The 7610-nt window shown below is 36.3% G+C and overlaps 1 long non-coding RNA gene across 1 annotated transcript in view; it reads left to right on the plus strand.

Annotated features, from left to right (window-relative positions):
• Positions 1 to 4941, plus strand: part of LOC125691932 (uncharacterized) — a 46972-nt gene extending 42031 nt beyond the window's left edge. Inside the window, exon 5 of the long non-coding RNA XR_007376352.1 lies at positions 3796 to 4941. This is a non-coding gene — a long non-coding RNA (uncharacterized LOC125691932). The remainder of the gene's footprint in view (positions 1 to 3795) is intronic.
• The last annotated feature ends 2669 nt before the right edge of the window (positions 4942 to 7610 follow it).

The following is a 7610-nucleotide window of genomic DNA, read 5'->3' on the forward strand; positions in this document are numbered from 1 at the left end:
ACTCCTACCTGCTCAACTGACATATAAGGACACAAAGCAGTTGGTATTAAATGAAGTTGCTTAAATACCACCATTCTTTTTTTTTTTTTTTTTTTTTTTTTTTTCAGTTGTTGCTGACTCTCCAGTTTCATTTGGAGGGCAATATTTGGTGTCCCCATACTGACATGTGGTCTAAATGAAGACAGGAAGAAAAGAAACAGTGAAAACATTGAGGCCAAAACTTTGTGAAGTGACTATTACAAGGTCCTGGAAGCAGAGAAGTAGACAGAGAAGGTTTACTTTTAACTACAGGTTGCCTAGAGTTCATAGATAGCTGGCTGAACCATCAGATCAGCAGCAAATGGTATGAGAGGTTTGGTACATAGGAGAGATGGATATCTAATTTAATAATGTCAGGAACACTTGAAGGTAATGGAAAAAAATGAATGAAAATGGTTATACAAAAAAGATGATATGGGTAGAATATGAAGGAAAGCATAAAGCAACTCTTCTGGAGTTCTCTCTCCAAAGGAACTTAAAGGAGAACTGAGACTGCAGTGCTAAAGAAAATGTGTTCCACAATGTGTATAGTAGTAAAGACTCAAGGATAGATAGGCTAAGAAATGCAAGCTGAAGGTGTCAGGAATTGATCCAGAGGAAATGTGGGAGTAGAAGACTAGGTGTCACAAAAAGGAAAACTTGAAATTCAGAAGAGAATTGGAATCCTGGATGGGGATCCAGGACAGGGAGGTATTTTATTGGCTGTGCTTCAGAATTGAAACTGAAATGAGGACTGAGATTTTCTGGCCTAAACAAAAATGAGTAACCACTTCAAGGAATAAGGTTAGTAAAAGATTTCACGTTACTAGACTGGAACACAAGGAGTATGGAAGAGATGAAAAAGATATGTTAGTACAGTTTTTCAAGAGAAACAATATTTCTAGAGACAACTTAGTGTTTATTCAAGAAAAGACAGGGATGTAAGAGGTGGGATTACAGATCATATAATCTAAGGTTCACTTACTACCTCATCTACAATGGCAATCAACAGTGAAGTAACAGACACTTTAAATATTTAGTATATATCTTCTGTTTCCCTGAAATTACTGTTCAGGGACTTCCTTTACGTTAATGAATTTCATTCCATACTTTGCAAGAACCAAGTCTTTCAAGCCTATTTTTTTTTTTTTAATGTTTTGTTACCAAGTGTTGATCATGTACAATGGCAGTAGACTGTTGTCCATTGTTTTCTTGTAGAGTGATTATCATCTCTCTACCTATCAGCTCAGTATTAACAGGGATCTTTTTTTTTTTTTAATGTATATAGTTATTGAAACATAATTGGGTTTTTTTTGTTGTTGTTGTTGTTTCTGGCTTTGACATCTCAGCTGAATGCTTCAGCTGCTTCCTTCTTAGTAAAATTATCTGAAAAGAAGCATTGAAAACACTGCCTACTATCTAAAAAAAATCTGTGTCTGATAGTGCTGGGTGAGGATGTTTTCCCGATATTTCCTGAGATTCCAGAAGGAAATATATTTTCTCTATTTGGGAACATAGAGGTGTCCCTTTTCTGCCTCAACTATCAGAGAGTGTTTATTTGGATGGGTCTATTCCTAGAGACTACTGTGCAGTGAAAGAAATAGAGTAATGTCAAGAAGGGATTTGCTGCATAGGGTTACTAGGAGATTTTGTCAAGTTGACACAAAATCAATCAGCAGAGCCACCAAGAAGATGTAGTCATGCTTTCCTGAGGTTTTGAAATTCAGTACTGATGAATGGTGAATGCCTCCTGGTCAGAGACTTCTTCATCTTTGGAGTAAAGCAATGGTTTGCTAGTCAGCTGCTTGATCACTTTTTTTTTAATGCTTTGATGTATACATATCATAACTAAAGTTCACTGAAAAGATTTTATAAATGTCCACCTGATTTAAGAGAGCAACTACCAGAGTGCATACTTGTTTTATTAATACAGAGTGACATATTTGAAAATGGAATACCTTGAAAGAGTAGATTTCAGGTTTTTCATATGGTTTCCCACTAAACTGACATTAAGTAGCATCTGCTCACTGAAGTGGCCAGAGAAAAATAATCTTCATACATGTCTTTCCCTAACGATGAAAACAAATAAAAGCCCTTGGACTTGGTGCCCTATAATTTTATTGCTGGAAAATTAAAGCACTGAATGGACTCTCAGAGTCTTCAGCTTACTGTAAATAAAACTATACAGTCATTTTAATGTTAGATTTAAGCAGTGAGGTCTTTCCAAGAGAGGAAAGATATATCATAAGCATGTCTTTTTAAATTGTCACCCTAGGATAAATATGGATTATTTCTATACTTGTTTCATAGGATTCTCTGTCCATGCTTCTTTTCTTCATTTATTCTCCGTGCTAAACTTTTATTCATTTATAACATAAAACTTGCGTTGCAGTCCTACAAGAACATTTTAGATTTTACAGCTAAACTGACTTCTTTCCATTTCATGAGATTTCCTTAGAAATTAATGCTTGCTGCTCTTTTGCTTCCCATTTCCAGTGTAACTTGAGACTTGGATTATTCCCTTGTGCTACTTAACCAAACCCATTTAAAATTGATGGGTATTTAAATGCATGGCTGAGAGAATGAGCTGAAATCAAAGAGGGTTTCACAGATTTGTCTGTGGGTCTGCAGTCCCTCTTTTACTCATTTTTGTGTTATCTGAGAATAAGCTGACAAAGAAGTATCTGATCCCAGGGAGCTCACAGTGCTGACATTTTAAGATTTATAATTCTTTTATAGAGAAGTCCATGAAAAACTCTGCAACTGGAATTCCCAGTATTGTTTCCATTTTCTCAAGAACTACACTCTAGATCAGACTCTGATCTTCTTCCAGGAAGATCTGAAATAAAAAGATTTGCAAGAGTTGTCTAACTTCTATATAAATTGAAGATCATGCTATAGCGAGTGAAATTAAGAATAGTAATTCAGAGAAAAAAAGTTAATTTTTTCTGCGATTTCCATTTTCTAGTGATCCTGGCAAGACTTTAATAGATACTCAGTTGTCTGAAGTGATAATCAAAATCAGTGGACTTAACTGTACATGATTCCTATGAATATGGATTGTACTGTCATCTATTTAGACAGAGATAAGTAGTAGGAAGAAATATTGCTTTGTAATACCAAAAAAAATTAAAATCTTCCCAAAAAGTAATGCCTCCTATTTTATGTTGGACAATGATGTCATAGGCAGATGGTGGTATGACAGTAGAGCTTGAGCCTTCCCACAACTATTACATTTTGCTGCCATGTGACAGACAGTAATAGAGGGGCAGTCTGACAAAATGGCAGCTGAGTGTGCAAAGGTATGTCATTGAGTACCTCTATTTGGAAAAAAATGGCACCTGTTGACATTTGTTGGTGCTTGCTGAATGTAAATGGAGGCCAAACATTGGGTGTGAACACAGTGAGGTGATGGGTGATGTGTTTTAGCAGTAGTGACATCAACAGTGAGTCACCTCCACTGACGCAGATTTTTAAGAGCATCTTATCACTGGGGAAAATGTATAACTGATCATGGTGGTTTGCATCTGAGAATTTGTTCTATCAAATAGTGTTATTGTGCTTTTTTGTGTCTGATACTGTTTCTATGGAAATAAATAGGAGGTATTACTTTTACAGCGACCTACTACCATAGAGATGAGATGCGTCTCAATACCTTAAATCTAGAAACATCTCAATGTAAATACAAATCTTACTGATTTAGTCTGAGGAGCAGAAATGATTGTATTGCCTTAAGCTAGTTACGTATTTGATCATTGTGCTTGGTCTATCTTTCAGTGCACTGTACCTGTATATACTGATCTGAAGTGGAGGAAGTGAAAACAGTTAATTGAAGCACTTCATTTTTCAGCTTTTATGAACCTGCTCAGATTACTTTCAGCATCTGCTTCTTTTTCTTTCTTCCTTGGAAAGATGTATGGATTCATAGGAATGGGAGTTTGTTTTTAATGACAAATAACTGAATGCAAAGTAACTTTGTCACTTTATAATTTGGTTTGAACCTGTACTGGTTAATAAAAATTTAACTGTATTAGGGGATGTGTCTTTTCCAAAAGCATCAACCACTGTATTGATCCCTTAAAAAGTGAACTTGAACTGCTATAATGGTCACTGCTTCTGCATACATTCAGCAGTGAATGTACATGCAGTGTGGGGAAGGAGAACAACTATTCATGTTTCAGAGAAGAAAAGGGAGTTCTGTCACTTAAAGAAATAAAAATGTGTAGATTTTGATTTGTTTATTCCTTAACTTCTAAAATGTGTTTTCTTTGACATCTTTGGCGTGTCATTGGTGGAAGTAAAAAAGCAGATTAAGTATACCTGATTAGAATGTTTATCATTGTGAATGTATATTTGAGGAGAGAATTTACAGTTCAGATTGTATCCTGATGTCCTAGCAATCTGAAATGTAATGTGATGTACAAATACAACTGCTTTACCTTTCTCTGTCACTGGATTAAAAAAAAAAAATAAAAAAAAATCACCCAGACCACAAAACCTTACTGTAAATGGAGAGACAAACCGGAAAAATATGTTAACGTCATGAGGAAAAAAAATTGTCAGTGCCTGGCCAAATAATTAAGAGCTATAAAAATTTCTTACAGTAAACTTTTAGTAATCAGATCTTTTCAGATGAAAATAAGTATCAATTTAGTGTTTTCTACTTTTAGAGTTGCAAGTAATAGAAAATCTAATTGCATGAAAGCTATAAAAACTGTGAAATCTTTACTTAGAACTTTATATTTGAATAGATTTGTTGTTACAAGGGTGTAAGGAGAGTAAATATCTGGAACCAACATTGTTGGAAGTTTAGAGAAATCTATGAAAAAATAGGTTACTTAGTTTGTAACTATTTTGTTTTAACATCTTTTTGTTTTAACATCTTTTAGAGAGAATGGACGTTTACTTTGGTGACAGTTAATAAAGGACAGTGGGTAGAAATTATCTAATTGGTTTTCTATTATGTTATTATTTGTATCATGTATTATATCAGCTACCAACTTGCTGATTGAGTGGTCTGATTTCACTGCTGCACATACATGTGTTCATTGTGTTGATCCTTTGTTGTTTGAGCTCAGAACCAGGAGTTTTAGTAGATCTTCCCCCAAAATTTCTAGTTAACTTCAGAATGACTTACACAAAATATATTTTTTGTAATGCATCTCGAAATAAGCTCTTCAAAGTATTTTATGTAATAAAGCAAAATTGAAGGCAGAACTTCAATTTCACACTTTCAGTCCACAAGTACATTTTGCCCTAGGTGATAGAAGTTACATCTCTAGATATGCCAAAGGCAGTATTCTCATGTAATTTTGAAAGTGTTAAAGAAACGTTTGTTAAGTGTGTGTGCATTCAAAATCAGGCATGAAAGCACAAGGCTGTTTAAAAAGATACGTAATCTCTATTAAAAAAAAAAAGTGGAAAATTATTTAAAGTTTGGAAAGGCTGCACAAAATGAAGGACCAACTTTATTGGGCTTATGGGGCAAGGTTTTGGCAGCTGTAGGGCCTCAGAATGGCCTCTGTGAGCAGAGCCCAGCAGCTGCCCCATGTTAGGTCAGAGCCAGACACAATAGGGATCTGATGTTAGGCAGAACTCAGCTGTAAGTGATGCTAGGTGCGCCTCTGGGAGCGCAGATTTAAGGGAAAAACTGCTTTGCAACAGTAGCTGTGAGAGAAGAGTGAGAAAATATCAGAGACTTCCTTGTGGGCATGTCAGTGAAGAAGGGCAGAAAGTATTCCAGCCACAGCTCAGAAAAAGCTCATGAAGAGCTGGCTATCCTTCTGCAGCCCATGGGTGCCACACAATGTTGATCTCCATGTGCAGCCGTGGAGGAGCCCACTGTGCAGCAGTGGATGTGGCTTGAAGGAGCCGCAGCCCATGGAGAGCCCCTGACAAGCTGCAGTCTGTGGAGACCATGCTGGAATAGTATGCTCCTGCAAGATGGGCCATATCATGTGGACCCATGTTGGAGTAGTGCTTGGAGGGCTGCAGCCTCTAGGGTGCCCACATGGGATCAGTTTACAAAAGATGGCACCCCATGGGAGGAACACCACGCAGAGGTAGGAGCAGAGAGTGACTATAAGGGAGTGTCAGAGACTAAGCATTATGGACTGACTGTAGCCTGCATTCCCCATTCACCTGTTGCCTCTTGAGGGAAGAAGGTGGAAGGAAGTGGATAGGAGGAATGTGTTTGAAGTTTGCTTTTAGTTCTCGCTCCCTTAGTCTGTTAGGTGGTAAGTTACTTTAATCTTCCTTATACTGTGTTTGTTTTATCAGGGTTGGTAATTGATGAGTGGTGTCCCTGACTGTATGTCAACCCATGAGCTTTTCTTCATTGGATTTTTTTCCTTGGGCATTTGAGGAGTCGAGCTGAGAGAGTGATGTGGTGGAGCCTATTTAACCGTCAGTGAAACCACCACACCAACATGGGACATCTAAATACTGTAAACTATCCAAACATTGGAATGATATTGAAGAAAGTGAAGGAAACTGTGACTGAGAGGAGTGAAGTAGTAGTAGAAACTGGTGAAACTATCAGAGTTCTCTGTGAACTCTCTTTGGTTTTCTCAACCATCTGTGGGACCTTCAGAAGACACTCTGCAAGGAAACATTTCTGATGAAATTCAGACAAGCTTTGGCCACATGTACAAAAAAAAAAATCAGAAGCTTGGAATGTCTAGAGTACTGCTGTCTTTTTAAAGCAACTTTGCTCTGCTTCCCTAGCAAGAGTTTCACAACCCTCAGTCTACAAGGGAACACCATGAACCTACAGTAAGTGACTCTGCATGTTAAATCTCTAGATTATTCAGATTTGCCTAAAATAAAATTGAAAAAAAATCAGGCATTTTCCAGATCTCTACAGGAATGAGGCAGTTAGGAGGAAACTACTTTGTGGGCAAGCTATTAAAAATGTTGAATGACTGTGGCATGCTCAAAAAGTTTTAATTACACATGGAATTAATATTTGAAGAAAGCACAAAGTTTAGACATACACCTAAGTGAATTCTGTGTAAGAGGGAGTGAATTTTCAAGTATATATTTGTAAGAATGGAAAGTAAAAATACAATCTGATTATTAAAGAAAATTTATGTGCTCAACTGCATGTGTGACAAATTGGCAGTTGTGAATGAAAGAATACTTTGGCTGAAAGAAGACAACGTCTGTAAGTGAGCAAGTGATATGCAGTCTGTCTCTAGTTAAGTTCTATTTCAGCAAAGTATTACGTTAGCAAAATATGAACCCTTGTAATTTTCATATCTAATTGTAATTATTCTTGATGATCAAAGTAGACCTATCAGGTATAAGACAAATCTAAAGAATATGTTAAAAGAAGATGACATTTAGCCAATTTTGATACAAAACAAATACATTTAGTATTTGTTTAAAACTAATCTTTTATTGCTTTCATCATGTCACCTTCTTTCTAACTGCTTTTTAAAAGTTATCTCAAAGATTCGCAGATCTATGATCCATTTTTTACTTCTGACTCTCATTTGATGTTGACCAGAACATAGTTGCATTTAAGCCAAAATTAAGAATATAAACACTGAAACAAGAACAAGATAAACTAAGAAGATGTTAATCTAATG

This window comes from Lagopus muta, chromosome 4, assembly GCF_023343835.1.
Source record: "Lagopus muta isolate bLagMut1 chromosome 4, bLagMut1 primary, whole genome shotgun sequence".
NCBI lineage: Eukaryota > Metazoa > Chordata > Aves > Galliformes > Phasianidae > Lagopus > Lagopus muta.